The sequence below is a fragment of the Sus scrofa genome, chromosome 14 (genome assembly GCF_054392235.1).
Source record: "Sus scrofa isolate SSC_HxYL_T2T_F1_AM1 chromosome 14, Sscrofa_HxYL_maternal_Yorkshire_Landrace_v2.0, whole genome shotgun sequence".
In the NCBI taxonomy this organism is placed as follows: Eukaryota; Metazoa; Chordata; class Mammalia; order Artiodactyla; family Suidae; genus Sus; species Sus scrofa.
Window position 1 is genome coordinate 55900918 of NC_139396.1, and position 16904 is coordinate 55917821.

General features: G+C 43.4%; 1 protein-coding gene across 4 annotated transcripts in view; it reads left to right on the top strand.

Moving 5' to 3' along the window:
- The window catches only part of KSR2 (kinase suppressor of ras 2), a 414955-nt gene that overhangs the window by 1010 nt on the left and 397041 nt on the right, over positions 1 to 16904 (top strand). The window lies entirely within an intron of this gene.

Genomic DNA, 16904 nt, shown 5'->3' on the forward strand with positions numbered 1-16904 from the left:
GTGATTTATCTTGCAAAGCCTTTACTGGACATCTCTTTAGTGTACTGTACTGCTGTCGTCTACGCTTGGCTAGGTGGTGGTGGTAGTAGTAGTAGTAATTGTTATTCTTTATTATTATTTTCGCGGCTGTTGTTATCATTGGCTTCCTCTCTGAGGAGTGAGTTCTCTCTTTTTTCCGCTTGTGGATTTGTTTATATGCCACGGGGGCTTGTGTGCTGGGTAAGACATTAAGGCGCTGCAGAGAACCCACGTGACCTTGCGCATTCTGCAGGTGGTCAAAAGGTGGTTTTTGCTCGCAGAATGGGGCTGCCTATAAATATAGACCTCTTCTTTCTCAGCCTCTTTCCCAGCCCCCCTTTTGCTCCTTAGATTTGGTTGGTTGGTTTGCTTTCGGTGATATACATTTCAGAAGGCAAGATGCATGAAAAAGAGATCCCCTTTGAGCTACCCATTTCCAATCGTATCATTTTGATGCAGGGAGCTATCGCAGGCCTAAAACATGTTTAAAAAAAAAAAAAAAAAAGCCTGGATCAGCACACACAGGTGGTGTGGGAAAATACTCTGGAATTTTGGTAGGACCATGAAAAAAGGGGTCGAGAGGAGGAGTTATCTTTGGTGTGTTGTAGCATTCTCTCCAACAGAACTTGAGGGGGAGTTTGAGGCAATGTTGTGGGGGGTGGTGGGATGAATGCAAAGTTACTCAAAAAGAAGATGGCAGAAATTATTTCTTCTGAAGGCCATCTGGTCAAAGGAAGAAGATTTCGAGAGCTTTAGAAAATGCCTGGCGTCCACGTAATCATTAGGCATCCACGTTCTTTGAAGCACCTGAAGGATTCGACTCACATTCCTCCCTCAAACCGGCCCCGTGGTACACACGGCTTGATTAAATTTGGGAACTCCCCTTAGCTGACTTTTGCTGAGGGTGGTGGCCGTGGGACTGGGAGCAAAGGCCGGGTGGGTTTGAAAGTGAAGTGAGTGAGTGTGTGTGTGTGTGTGTGTTGTTGAATATGAGATTTGCTCCCCTAGAATGCATCTTTGTGTGCTCCTGTCATCTGGGAAAATGATGATCTGAAATGAAATAACCTAAGTGTCAAGGGTTAGCAAAGGGGTGGGAATCCTGTTGAGAGGCACAGGTCTTTTCTTAGAGCTTTGGAGAGCGGTCTAGGCTAGGACTCCACTGATGGAAGAAAAAGTGTGGGATGCCTTGGCCCAGTCTTCTGTCTCTGTCTGAGCAGTGCCCTAGAGAAGATTCTGTTCAGAATTTCATCCTGTAAATAAGTAAATAACCCAAAAGGGCCACCGGAGGTCTCTTCTGTTCCTCTGAATCAGGAGTCCCAAATGCTGGTTTGTGGATTATTGTGTAAGTTTCTCCAGTTCTCTTTTCCTTTTTTCAGTATGCTCCATTCTCTGAGAGCTCCCTGGACCACAGTGATTGTTGCAGTGGCCCACAGGTTCCATTGCATCTTTTCCACAGTGGTTTTCTTTTTAAACTGGGGGATGGAGGCTTTGGTAGGGTGGGAGGTGACAGATACTGGGAAGGTCTATTTGTTTCCCAATCCCAGAATGCCACAGAGCATGCCAACCACTTTATCCATATTGTGCAAGAAAGAGTTTTGACCAGTTGTGCCAATTTAGGCTTCTTAAGTTGCTAGGGCTAGGGTGGGGCCCCTGAGGAGGGGCTGGTGCCATAGGGTCCAGCCAAGTCCTGCCAAACCTCCCTCACACAGGCTTTGGATCCATAGCGGGTTTTTTTTTTTTTCTGTTTTTTTGTTTTGTTTTGTTTTTTTGATCCCAGAAGTTGTCAAACATTGTATATCAAAACTACCTGAGGGAGCATCTTAAAAATGCAGATTCTCATCCTCTCACTCCAGTGGTTCTAATTCCATTGAGATTGGAGGGAGCTCTCCTGTATTTAGTAAACGGTCCTGGTATTTCTGATGCATGTTTTCATATTGACCTTTGAGACAAACTTATCTAATAGGAGATAGAGGCCATAGTTCAGCTATTCGATAGTGACAACTCCCTGCTCACAAACCCTAAACAAAGTAGTAAATGGAACAGAATATTCCCCCAAATCTTGCCTCTTCCCCTGTAGAAACAAAAATGTACAATGTGGACTTGGCCTCCAAGAAGCAGACTTCATGATGAGGCAGATGAAGCTAATGTATATATCAAATAATGATAAAGTCCAAACAATAAGTCATACAGGAGACAGCATGTGGGTCCATTAGGAATGTGTTCAGATGCATGAAAGGGAAAATCCAACCAATGCGGTTAAGCAAAAAATGGTTTCTTTTTCTCAAGTAGCAGGAAGTCTGAAGATAGGTAGCTGTTTGAGTTGGCTCAGGGCTGATGTCTTTGTGAATTCTCATGGCCTCTTCCTTGTGGTTGCATAATGGCTGCTGAAGCATCAGCCCTCACACCTGGCTTCAAGGCAGTGAAGGGGGGACCAAGCGAGTGGGAAGGAATGAAGGTTTTATACCTTTGTTTGACTTCCACAGGATACCCCCTCCTCCCTACCCCATAGATGATGTCTCATTATGCCTTCTTTGCCAGAGTTGGGTCAAACGGCTCTTCCAAGGTGCAAGGCAGTGGGAACAGCATCATGATTGGTTTACATGGTCATGATCCATTGACTGGTTTGACCTGTTGCCCCTTTATACAAAATCAGGGTTCTGCTAGCATGGAAGAAGGTGGGAAGGGATATTGGGTCGACAGCCAGCAGCTGATGACAATATGTTATCAGCAGGTACTTTGGCAGAGAAGAAAGATCACGAGCTTTGGAGTTGAAAGGAGGTAGTTTTGCATTCTAGCTTTTTTTGCTTACTTTATCTTGACCTAGTGATTTAAATTTTCTGACTCCTGCTTTCATTTTTGGCAAAATGGCAATGAAGAAATAACATTACCTTTCTCAGAGGTGGTTGTGAGGATGAAAGGCGGTGACATTTTTCAAGGGTCTAACACTCTCTGTAGCTCAGTGTCTGCAGGTGCTAAATAAATGACGATTCTTTTGATGGTGATGATTAGCATTATGTGGTATAGAGTAGATGACATGGAAGGGAACAGCTTAGACTGGGGGAAGGGAATAAGGAGCTTGAGTGGCATTTCTAAAGTATGTTCTGTGGAACCCTAGTTCTGTGGGATGTTAGCATTATTTATTCTTTTGACAAATGCTGAAATTCAGGCACTGTACTAGATGCTCATGGTCAACAAGTATTCTGTAGGTGAAATAAGTCCCATGGCTAGCACACTGGGGAAAGGTTGAGTTAAGCAAAAGAAATAGGCTTCTTGGCTGCAGGACTTCTCAGAGCCTTTAATACACCATTCAGGTACATTGTAACTCCAAGAGAGGGTAGAGTCTCTTGGGCCTGATGTTCCATAGAATACACCTGGGGAAACATGTGGCAAAGCAGTTAGGGAAACGTTCTTGGCTGGGGAGCTGGGGACCCTGAGTGGAATAAAGGATGGTGGTAGGGGTGTTAAATTACAGCATGTGGGGAAAACTCTCTGGGCACAAACAACAAACCAGATGAAGGCATTTTCCTGCCTTCAAGGGATGGCTTACAGACCAGTGGGCCCAGCGTGGAGAGTACCTGGTAGAGTGTCATAGGAAACAAATTAGGTCACAAACTGATGGGGTCTAACTAAGGACTGGGAAGACAGACGAACAAAGTTTCATCCTTTTGAGGGAGGAGATAGAAATCTTCAAAGGTTTTGGAGTAAATACAGTAAAAAAGATGTTTAAAGGTTAGTCTGATGGCAGCCTGCAGCAGGGGCCAGCACACATTTTCTGTAGAAGAACAGATAGTAAATAGTTCAGGCTTTGTGGGCTACATGGTTTTCATCACCACCACTCAACTCTGATGTTGTAGCAGGCAGCAGCTGTAGACAATCCATAAATAAACATTTCCTAATAAAACTTCATTTATGGACCCTGACATTTGAGTTTGATACAGTTTTCACATGTCACAAAATGTTATTTTCCTTCTAATTTTTTTTTTTTTTTTTGGCCGCACCTGTGGCGTGCAGAAGTTCCTGGGCCATGGATTGAACCTGCACTACCGAAGTAACTCTAGCCACAGCAGTGATAACACCAGAGCCTTAACCCCTTGGCCACCAGGGAACTCTGATTTTTTTTTTTGACATTTAAAAATGTAAAATCAATCCTTAGGTTTTGGACCTTACAAAAACAGGTGGTGAGTCAGATTTGGCCTGCGGGCTGCAGTTTGCTGGTCCCTGGTCTCAAAGGGTAGGGGGGATGGGAAAGAACCTGGAGGCACAGAGACCAACTGAAAAGTGAGCAAGTGACTCTGGGATTGGAGGGCATTGGCCAAATACAGGTAATACTGAGTTGGGTTCTATTTTGAGGAGGGAAATATGATGGATTGGGTTGGAGGAGTGGATAGGTAACAGAATCTCCTTATGCAGCAAGGGCATCAGAGCCATCACATGTCAATCATTGGTTCTTTATGATTATGGTATTAACAAACCATATGTAGACTTAATTATGTTTGGGAAACTTTGAACTTCAGACAATAACTTGTTCTTTTCAGTGGTTCCCTGGGAATTGGCTGGGCGGTTCCCTTGCTGGTCTTGCCACATTCGCTTGGCAGATGGACCTGTAGCTGAGACGGCTACGCCTCTCTCTCTCAGTGGCCTCTCCAGTGGGCTAGCCTGGGTTCCTTCCATGGCCCCAGTATTCCAAGTGGGCAAGAGCGAAAGTTGCAAGGTTCTTGAGATTCAGAAGTCACATGGTGTCACTTCCATTGTGCCTTATGAATTGGCACAAGTCACATGGCCTGCCTGGGTTTAGATGATGGGAAAACAGACTCCACTTCTGTGGCCAATTTAATTTTGGACAGGTGTAGATATTTAGTGAGCACTACTATGTACGGTGGGTTGGGCACTGTTGTAGGCACTGGAAACAGAGTGATGAACAAGACAGGTGAGGCCCCTGCTCTCACAGAGCTTGCATTTTGGTGTGAATGTCAGGGTGGGGCAGGGCAGACAAACAATAAACAAGTGGACAGAGAATCTCAGTTGTGTATTAATTCAGAGAGGCTATAACAAATAGGTCCCTGAGTGTGCAGTGGCTCCAATATAGTAGCAGTCTTGTTCTTGCTCACAAAACAGTCCAAGATGATCTTGATTGGGAGACTTTTCTCTCCTGCTCCAGGCAACACTGTTGCATCCAGAAAGGGGTAAAATTGTGGAGAAGACAAAGCCTCTTAAAAGCCTCATCCTGGAAGTTGTCCTCATCAGTTCTGTGTGTGTCCCCCTGGCCAGAATTTAGTCAGCACTGCAAGATGGGAAAGTGAGTCCATTTGGCTGAATAGCTAGTCGTCTCAGGCACAGCTAGTGATAAGCTGTCATAACAGTTATCTATTGCTATAGAACTAGCCATCCCAAAACTTAGTGGTTTAAAACAATAGTCATTTATTTGCTAATAAGTCTGCAGTTAGGGCTGGACTTAGCTGGCCAGTCCTGCTGATCTTGCCCGGGCTACTCATACTGTGGTCATCTGGTGGCTCCATGAAGGCTGGATGATCCTGGATGGCCTGACTCACTTGGCTGGTGGTTGGCTTTGTGCTTGGCTGGGGTGCCTCCCTTTTCTTCCACGTGGCCCCTCTATAGCAGGACAGCCCATATTTCTTACATGGTGGCAGCAGCTGTGTTCCAAGAAGACAAGCTCCAGTTCACAGCCCCTCTTAAGCCTCTACTTCCTTAACCTTCGCTAGCGTTCTGTTGGCCAAAGCAAATCACATGGATGAGCCCATAGTCAGCGTGGGGGTTAGTAGCCAAGAGTGTGGATTCCAGCAGGTGTGATTCATTGGGGGCCACTGAACAATCTAATGTAACAGTGTACCACAGCTGTGGGAGAAACCCCAAAAGACAGAACAGAGAAAGACTCACAGACATGGAGAACAGACTGGTTGCCAAAGGGGAGGGGGAGGGAGTGGGATGGATAGGGAGTTTGGGATTAGAAGATGAAAACTATTCTATTTAGCATGGATAATCAACAAAGTCCTACTATATAGCATAGGGAACTATGTCCAGTCTCTTGGGAAAGACCACGATAGAAGATAGTACAAGAAAAGGAATGTATATTATGTATGACCGTGTCACTTTGCTGTACAGCAGAAGTTGACAGAACACTGTAAATTGATGTTTCCGTATGTTTAATGTTTCTATGTAAATTAATGTTTTATAAAGTATCTACTATAGTAAAAAAAAAAACTCCAAAGAAAACAAGGGTATGGAAAGAGAGGGAGGGTCAGGGTTAGAACCCGCAACTGCATGGTTCCTAGTCGGATTCTTTTCCACTGCACCACGATGGGAACTCCGAGGAGGTTTTACTGACTTAAAGAAGCAAGAAGTGAAATATCTGAATGCACCAGGCAGAGGGAACAGCAGGTTCGGAGTTCTTGGGTGGGAATATATCCTGTGTGTTATGAGAACAGCAGGAAGTCCACTGTGGAGGTTAGGGTGGGAGTCAAAGCCAGAATGACTGTGCTTTTGATTAGAGTAATGGTTGGGGAGATGGAGCAAGTGTCTGTTCTCAGGAGGTCAAGTGCATGGGAGATGCTCATGAATTGGATGTGGGAAGTGAAGGAAAAAGAAAGAACAGAGGATAATTCCTAGGTGTTTAGCCTAAGAAGTAAGTGAGTGGTGGTGCCGTTATTTGAAATGTGAAGGTGGGGTGGGATAGGTTGGACTTGACAGTTAAATCCTGTCGAGACATTTACATTTTTGAAGTAGGCAGTTGGGTGTGTGAGCCCGGAGATTGGAGGAAGGCTGGAGATGGGAAGTTCACTTAATATGCCAGGAATATATTTTCATTTCATTAAATATTATCTTTATTATTTTTATTTTTTGGCTGTGTCCATGACATGGGGAAGTTCCTGGGCTAGAATGGAACCCATGTCACAGCAGTAACCAGAGCCATAGCTATGATAGCATTGGATCCTTAACCCTCTAAGCCACCAGAGAACTCCCAAAATATTATTATTATTATTATTATTTTGTCTTTTTGCCATTTCTTGGGCCGCTCTCTCGGCATATGGAGGTTCCCAGGCTAGGGATTGAATCGAAGCTGTAGCCACCGGCCTACACCAGAGCCACTGTAACGCGGGATCCGAGCTGCGTCTGAGACCTCCAGCACAGCTCACGGCAACACTGGATCTTTAGCCCACTGAGCAAGGGCAGGGATCGAACCCGCAACCTCATGGTTCCTAGTTGGATTCGTTAACCACTGCACCATGATGGGAACTCCCCAAAATATTATTTATTTATTTATTTATTTTTTTGTCTTTTTGTCTTTTGTTGTTGTTGTTGCTATTTCTTGGGCCGCTCCTGCGGCATATGGAGGTTCCCAGGCTAGGGGTCGAATTGGAGCTGTAGCCACCGGCCTACGCCAGAGCCACAGCAACACGGGATCCGAGCTGCGTCTGCAACCTACACCACAGCTCACGGCAACGCCGGATCGCCAACCCACTGAGCAAGGGCAGGGACCAAACCCGCAACCTCATGGTTCCTAGTCGGATTCGTTAACCACTGCGCCACGACGGGAACTCCCCAAAATATTATTTTTAATGTCTGCATAATATTCTATGGATGTACCATACTTTAGCTTATTTAATTGTCTTATGTGTATATCATTTGCCACTATTCTAAATAATACCACAGTAGATCCCTGTGGCTTGTGGTAATCCTTGCCTTCAATTCCTAGAAGTGGAATTGCTGGATCCAAGGATAGGCAAAGTTTTAGGACTTTTGATAGGTTTTGCCAGAGTACCTTTCACCATCAGTGTTCCATACCCTCAGTCTGAGTTTATGTTTTGTTTTATTTTATTTTTTTGGATTTTTATTTTTTTTGGATTGACTATGTTTTGACAACCAAGAGCTCAGGGTTAAGGAGACAGTTGTCCTAGGCTAGAGTCTCCTCTTTCCTGTTTCTAGTTGGGAAGGACCTGGGAACCTGTATCAATGGAAGGAGAACTTGGTTTTCCATGCAAAGTGGCCAGCCTTTGAAGAGCCAGTCTCTTCTCTGCCTTGTCTTTATAAAGACTTCTGAGTTGGTGGAAAGAGTTATTTCTGTAGGGTTCTCTATCCCACTGGGTTTTTGGAGTGGGTTCCACTAGGGAGCTCTTATCCTTCCTCCAATGGGCAGAAAACTGGGGAGTCTCCCTTCTTGCCCTGAGAATGGGTCATTTTCTGGGCTCCCACCCTCCAGGCTCCAGCTTCTGGCACCTGGCATTCCTCCCTGCTGCTCTGGAGCTGAGGAAGACCAGGGGGACCTGGTAGCCTAGAGGGAGGATGGAGAAGCTGAGGACTGGGGAGGGGAAAGTGACAAAAATGGGAGAAGAAAGCCCAAGAGTAGAATGATTTTCTTCAGTAGGGTTTCTGTGACCCTTGGAACCTCTCTCCAGTGGTGGTGGTGGGGGGTTGATCATAACCATAGTTGTTCCTGTTTTACAAGCTAGTTGACCAAAGTTTAGAATCACCGGTCTGACCCAGACTGTTAATCCAGGTAGCCACGCCTATGGGAAGAGGTTGATAGCTGCTCTGTGGAGTCCCCCAAAGAGGGCATGGCCTGGAAGAAAAGAAAGCGAAAATGAGAGCAAATAAAAATGAAGGAAGAAGCACAGACCATAAGGGCCATGTGGTGAGAGGTGATGGCTATAGGATTCACAAGAGTCACTGTGATGGAATGCTTTGTCACTCACATGCTTTCATTGGTGACCATTCCAGATGACGACTGAAGAGAAATAGGGAACTGACAGAGATAAAGTTGGGCATCCACAGAGACCAGGAAAGATGAGGAAAAGAGAGGGACGCATTTTAGATCTGAGAGGTCCAGTTTGCCAGCCACTTGCCACATTGGCTCTTGACCAGTTGAAATGTGGTGAGTTGTAACTGAATGTACTGTTACTGTAAAATACACACCAGGAATTCCCGACGTGGCTCAGTGGTTAATGAACCTGTCTAGTAGCCATGAGGTTGCGGGTTCTATCCCTGGCCTTGCTCAGGAGGTTAAGGATCCAGCGTAGCTGTGAGCTATGGTGTAGGTCTCAGACACGGTTTGGATCTCATGTTGCTGTGGCTGTGGCTGTGGCCGGCAGCTACAGCTCCTATTCAGTCCCTAGCCTGGGAACCTCCATATGCCTCGGGTATATGACAAAAAGCCAAAGACAAAAAAAAAGAAGGCACACCAGATGCCAACCTCTTAGAATGAAGAATAGAATGCACAATATCTCATTGATTTTTTTTTATGTTGACATGTTGAAATGATACAATTTTCGATATATCGGGTTAAATTTACTATGTTAAAATTAATTTCACCTGTATCTTATTCCCCCCCAAGATTATGAGAACATTTTAAATGACACTGGCAATTCACTGTATATTTCAATTGGTCAGCACAGCTTCTGTTCATTGAGGTGATTTCTGTGTTTCGCCACAACAGAAATCTTGTTCTTGATAAAGACTGAAAGCACAGGCCCCCAGGAGTTACTAGGCAGCCATTGATTAAAATCATGGACGTGTGTTTCAAAGATGGATGCCTTCAGTTTCCTTGGACCAGGAAAAAAATGAGATGAAGATTCAAACATCATAGCTTAATTGAGTGCCTGGAAATTTGGGTGGGTGCTTGAAGCATCCAGTTATTTGGGAGGGCTTGGGCTCCCAGCAAGACTGCTTGGATTCCAGTCTGAGTTCAGGATTTCCTAGCTAAGTAACTTTGAGCAAATAAACTCCTTTCTGAGCCTGGGTTTCCTTGCTGATAAAAATCAGACCAGTTTTACATGAGGAAATTTACATGATTAAATGGAATCATGCGTTAAAAAGCTGAGGAAAGTGCCTGGCACCTGGAAGATGCTTAGTAATTGTTAACTTTGGTGGTTTTGATTATCCTACTCTCTGTAGATTGTCATGGGGCGGTTAGGGTGTTTCTGCCCTGAGTGGTGGGTAGGGTGTTTCAGCCATCCAGGGAGCTGCCGGTTCATTCATTTGGTCAGTACAGATAGAGCCCCCAGTGTGTGAGAGGCAAGGACCTACACAGCCTGGCATGAGAAGGAGAAACCCACAGAATCCTTCCATGGGATAATGGCACACCTGCTGGGCTGCAGGTGACATAAGTGAACAAGATTCTGATACCAGGTCTGCATCTTTGAATTTGCTCACAGATGACTCACTTTCCATCAGTGCCTGGCAGGCTTTAGTCTCTCAACCTTGTGCTCATCATAACTCTGAGTTGGAGAACAAAATGCCAGTTTCAGGGTTGGGCCTTAGAACTCTGGAGCTTATCTCAAGCTGGTGTGGTAAAGAGCAACATCGGAAACTGTGATATCCAAGGGCTTCAAGAGCATGTTCTTTCATGGCCAGGGAACCCTGAGGGGTTGTGAGACCCACCTCTGGCCCAGGGTCCAGCTTTGGCTTGGTGATTTGGGGTGAGCACTTCTTCACAAGGCAGCCTTTTAAAAAATTCAAAATTTTTTTATTGTTGTAAAGCTATATAGAACCTGAAATTTACCGTCTTATTTAAATTTTTTTTTTTTAACTTTATGGCTATACCCATGGCATTTGGAAGGTCTTGGCCAGGGACTGAATTTGAGCCGCTGCTGTGACCTACATTGCTGCTGCAGCAATGCTTTAACCCACTGTGTGGGGCTGGGGATCGAACCTTCACCTCTGCAGCAACCCCAGCTGCTGCAGTTGGATTCTTAACCCACTGTGCCAAGATCTTTGTATTCTAACTTTTTTTTTTGGTCTTTTTAGGGCTGCATCTGGGGCATATGGAAGTTCCCAGGCTAGGGGTCTAATCGGAGCTGCAGCTGCCAGCCTATACCACAGCCACAGCAACACCAGATCTGAGCCGTGTCTGTGACCTACAGCACAGCTCATGGCAATGCCGGCTCCTTACCCACTAAGTGAGGCCAGGGATCGAACCCTTGTCCTCACGGATACTAGTCAGGTTCGTTACCACTGAGCCACAGCTGGAACTCCTTAAATTCTTTTTTTTTTTTTTTTTTTTTTTTATTTTCCCACTGTACAGCAAGGGGGTCAGGTTATCCTTACATGTATACATTACAATTACATCCTTAAATTCTTTTAAAATGTTTAAGGTTTATTTTATGATTAGACTATATTCTTGCTTGGTGAGTGTAGCAAGTGTACTTGAAAATTCTACTGTTCATGGGTGCAGTTTTGTATCAATGTCAGTTAGATCCAGTGGGTTGATGGTATTAAGTCCTCTATATCCTTGCTCATTTTCTCTCAAGTTTTATTGGTGACACAGGGTGGAGTGTTGATATCTCCTTCTATAATTGTGGATTTTTCCATTTCTTTTTATAGTTCCATCAGTTTTTACTTTCATGTATTTTGAGCTGTTTTGTTAAATGCATATACATTTGGGATGGTTGTTTTCTTGGTGACTTCACCCTTTATCATTATCTAAAATTACTGTTTATCCCTGGTAATCTAACCTGCTCTGCAAACTATTTTCTCTGATATTAATATTGCCATCTCAGCTTTTCTTTTTTTTTAGGTTTTTAAAAATGGAAAATTCACATAGCATAAAATTCACCATTTAAACTCTGTAAAAACATACATTTGAATAGTTTTTAGTATATGTGCAATGTTGTGTAAACATTGCCCCATCTCATTTTAGAACATTTCCATCACTACACATGAAAAAAAAAAACACTAAAAAACCAAAAAAGGAAAACTGCTTGTACCTGTTAGCAGTCAATCCCAATTTCCCTTTCCTTCATCCCTGGCAATGATGAATATTTTCTGTTACTGTGGTTTTTTCCTGTTCTGGATATTGCATGTAAATGAAATCATAGAGAATGTAGCCTTTCATTTGCGGCTTCTTTCACTGAACGTGCTGTCTTCAGGGTCCCTCTATGTTGTGGTATGTAACAGTACTTCATTCTTTTTTATGGCCGAGTAATATTCCAGTGCTGCATTCCTTTTTATGAATAATATTCCACCATATAGATATACCCATTTTATTTATCTGTCCCTCAGGGGACATTTGGGTTGTTTCTACCTTGTGGCTGTTGTGAACAGTCCTGATGTGAACCTTGTTTGTGTAAGGGGAGGGGGGCATCCCAGATGTTTTCTTCTGCTCAAAACTAAAGAAACATCCCTAGCTTCAGGCCAGTGTGCAGTGAGGAACCCTAAAGTTGGAAGTTCCTTCCATAACTTTTGTGGTTGTATGTGATGGTCTCTGTGACATTTCCCTGGAGCTCTAGCAGGAGCTTGGTTGGCTGTTCAGGATACATATGCCAGGTTATGAATCGTTCACCCTGACTTTAGAAATGAAACTCAAAAAAGAAAATAGTCATTTAAGGGAGTTCCTGTTGTAGCTCAGCAGTAATGAACCCAACTAGTATCCATGAGGAAGTGGGTTTGATCCCTGGCCTCAATCAGTGGGTTAAAGGATGTGGCATTGCTGTGAGCGGTGGTGTAGGTTGCAGACATGGCTCGGATCTGGCGTTGCTGTGGCTGTGGTGTAGGACGGCAGCTGCAGCTCCAATTTGACCTCTAGCCTGGGAAACTGCATATGCTGTGGGTGTGGCCCTAAAAGGACAAAAAAAAAAAAAGAAGAAAATAGTCTTTTAAAAAACATTTATAGCCTTTAAGCAAAGCATATTCACCATAGAAAAAAATAGAATATGCATTTAATCAAAAAGAAAAATGAATACACTTATAATTCCATCTTGTGAACATCTTGTTAGAGAGTATTATAGGATTTTCTCAGTGCAAACATGTACTTTCATATGACTTTTAAGAATAACTATATTTTATTTATTTCATAGTCTCTTTTTTTCTTTTCCCCTAAAAAGTTGATTTAAGACATAAATGCCTTTCCCTGCCAAAACCCTTTTTTTTTTTTTTTTTTTTTTTTGCTTTTTAGTCCTCATGGATGCTAGTCAGAGTCATTTCTGTTGTGCCACAACTGGAACTCCCCCAAACCATTTTTTATAGCATTTCAAATGGCTGGTGACATTCCAGCATAAAGATAGAGCATAATTGAGTTAACCCCTTTTGATGAGTTAGGTTATTTCTGTTTTTATGTTTTTTGTTTTGCTCTCATAAACACACCCTTAGTGACTACTGTTGAAATGAAGTCTTTGTGAAGCATTCTTATTTGTTTCCTTCAGAAATATACCTAGAATTAGAATTACTGTGTGCTTATAAGACTTTTCTCAGAGTTCCTGTTGTGGTGCAGCAGAAACGAATCCGACTAGGAGACATGAGGTTGCAGGTTTAATCCCTGGCCTCGCTCAGTGGGTTAAAGATCTGGCATTGCTATGGCTGTGGTGTAGGCCAGCAGCAACAGCTCCAGTTAGACCCCTAGCCTGGGAACCTCCATATGCCTCGGATGTGGCCCTAAAAAGACAAAGAAAAAAAGACTTTTTCTCACCTGTGGCCAAGTGATCCTTTAGAAAAAGTGTACCCTTTAAAACTCTCAGAATTTTTGAGAGTAGAGATTGTGGCTTCATACCTTCAAGAATGACAACTGTGAGACATAAAAGTTTCCAGTAAATCTGTGACTTAATAAAAAATATGTAAAGTCATTTTACTGCATCTGTGAATCAACTTATGAATAGCTAAGAAACTGGAGGCAGGCTTGATTTTTAAAGATATGTACTTTCAGTTGAAATAAATACAGGCTTAGAATCGTGTCAACTCTGACAAGGAAGCCTAATTTAAAATGAATTTTTCAGAGTCTTGTTGTGGCTCAGTGGGTTAAAGACCCAGCATTGTTACTGCTGCAGCTGGGGTTGCTGCTGTGATGCGAGTTTAGTCCCTGGCCCGGGAACTTCAGCATGCCATGAGTGCGCAGCCCTCCCCCCAAAAAAAAGAAAGAAAAAGAGAAAATGAAAATTTTCTGAAAGGACATTATAAAGGGAGGGATGTGAGCTTTACAGATGTGGTCTTCTGGTTTCCAGGGATCACAAGTCAGTTGTTTTCTGGGTCCAGCCAGGAAACCCATAGAAGAAAGTAGGAGAGCAGGATACTTGGGAGAAGACCTCAGGGCCATGGTGACTGGAGAGTGTATATCACATCTATAGCTGTCAATGTTGTCAGTGGATTGGATGTAAACTCCATTTTTATCATGGAATTTCCATCTTCCAGCAGAACTCAGAAATCAAAACTATAAGTAAAAGGCAGGAATTGGCTCATTAGCTCATTATTATCTAATCAAGAACTTCACTATTCTCTCCCCACCTCCCCCCATTTTTTTTTTTTATGGCTACACCCTCAGCTTATGGAAATTCCTGGGCTAGAGATTGAATCTGAGCCACAGCTTCGACCTACGCCAGATCCTTGAATCCACTTCGCCAGGCCAGGGATTGAATCTGTGCCTCCGCAGTGACCCAAGCTGCTGCAGTTGGATTCTTAACCGACTAGTCATGGGAACTTCTGTTCTCTTCCTTAAGTCAAATGCATGTGTATATGTTTAAACATTGTTGGATAAGGAAAAGGAAGGCACAGATAATCAATACTCTTTTCCCTCTTTAAATTTCTTTATTTTTTATTATCGTTGATTTGCAGTGTAGTGTCAATTTCTGCTGTATAGCAAAGTGACCCAGTCATACCTATATATACATTCTTGTTTTCATATCATTCCCCATCATATTTTGTCCCAAGATACTGGATACAGTTCCCTGTGCTGTACAGTGAACTGAAATACCTGAAGTAATTTGTGCACCAGGGGGTTTGATAACTGCTGTTTCAAAATTTTTTTCTAATCCTATACTCATCCATGTGTTGAAAGAATGTAGATTGTATTGTTTTGTATTGTTTAGTACAGAGAAGATGAGGGAACTTATTACTTGTTGATTTTATGATCTTAGTGGGGGCCTATTCTTAATCTCCAGTGAGGGTAAAGTTAGGGATGTGACTGGAACCAGATGTGCGAGTGCGTGCGTGTGCACGCGCGCGCGTGCGCACACACACACACACACACTCTTACTCACATTTCAAACCTATACAAAAGTAAAGAGAATAGCATAATAGACCCTTACGTACCCATCATAAAAATTTAACAAGTATTAAATTAGGGCCAGTCTTCTCCTCTGCACCCCTATCCTCCCAGGATTTTTCTTAAAACATGTCCTAAGATATCCTTTCATCCTCAAATATTTCAAAGATATATTTCTGTTAAATACCTAGTGCTTTGTTTTAAGCATAACTAGATTCCTATTATCCCACCAATAATTCCTTAATTAGATATTTCCCTAAACAACAAATCAAAACATTTATTTATTTATTTGCCATGCCCTCAGCATGTGGAAGTTCCTGGGCCAGGGATCAAACCTACGCCACAGCAGCGACTCAAGCTACGGCATTGACAATGCCGGATCCTTAACCCACTGCACCACAAGAGAACAAAATATTTATACACAAAAGAGAGTTGAACTTCTCAAAACAGCCATGATAGAAGGCATCTATCTTGCCCCAGCTCTATTGGCCTTACTTAAAATGTTCTTGAAAACTGTCTTCAGAGTGACTTTGCGAGTCTCTATTTTTTCTTGACCCTAAATGGTGGCCTTCAAGATGGAAGGCTACCATCTTGACTTGGCTTAACTGATTCCCAATGGCTTTTGTCCATTTAAAACTTATGAAGAGGCAAGTCCACTCTTAAAGAACAAACTGTGTTGCCCCTGAAGATGATCATGTTCATGTTCTGGGGGTGGTGTCTAAGAGAAAACTCAAAGAGCCATAGCTTTGGTGTTGGGATAAGCCTTTAGCCATTTCCAGTGTCTGCTTTGAAAAGGGACCTGGTTGCTTAGCTTCATCATTTATTCACTCCTTCACTCACTCATTTGCTCATTCCACTTGGAGTTGAGTGCATTAGACATACAAAGGTGACGGGCAAAATGTCTTGCCCACCTGGGGCTTAGGATGTATAAATATGTATAGCACATATGGCACTGTTCTAGGTGCTGGAATATGGAATAAACTGACCCATGGATCTAGTGATGTGGTGGTGCGGTATTAGAGCTAAAACCTGAAGGGCAGTGGAGTTAGAGTTGCAAAAAGGCTGTTCCAGGTGAGGGGACAGCATGTGCAAAAGTCTTAGGGGTAGGAGGCAGCCTGGGCTTTTGTGGGACCAGATAAAGTCCAACATGGCTGGCGCATAGAATGCTTCAGGCCCATTTGAAAGCAGGGGGATGGGGCAGCGCTTTTTCTTTCTCTAAACTGGGTTCCTTTGCATCTTCTTCCTGCCTCATCTCCTCCTCATTATAGAAAAACGAGGCAGTCTCGTTTGCCAAATTGAATAAAACTCTAATCTGTGATCACCACTTCTCCATTACGATTTGAAAGCATAACATGAATTTATTGGTCCCCTAAGGTGGAGGCAGGTTCTTTAACACCACAACAAACACAAGCCATCCCATAATAATAATAGATGGGCAAGACCTCGGGGAGGGTGGGCTGGAGGGAGGGAAAATGAAGCCTAGAGAGAAGGAGGTGGCGAAATGGAAATACATTTCCAATCCCATGCTTCGTGGTTTATTATTAACAGCAATGCAGAAAATGTCTCCACTGAGTTATGAAAAATTCATTAGTAGCATGATCCAGGTCTGAGACGCTGGTCATTGTTTGATCAGATTAACGATAATGAGAGCAGTCTTAAATTAACTCAGATTAAGAGGAGGACTCTTCCCCCTACAACTCAGTCATACATGTGTAATCACATTTTCCTCACAGCCAGTTGCCCTTAGTTCTCTGCTAAGATGGGAACTGGGGTCTTTGCAAAGGTAGACCCAGGACAGCAGAGGGTGGGCTATGCTCCAATGCCACCTTGAACCTGAGGTGAGGAAGAGTCTCTGGACCCTCCCCTGCCCCCCAGCTTTTGTCCAGTCTCCCTGACACTGCACTTA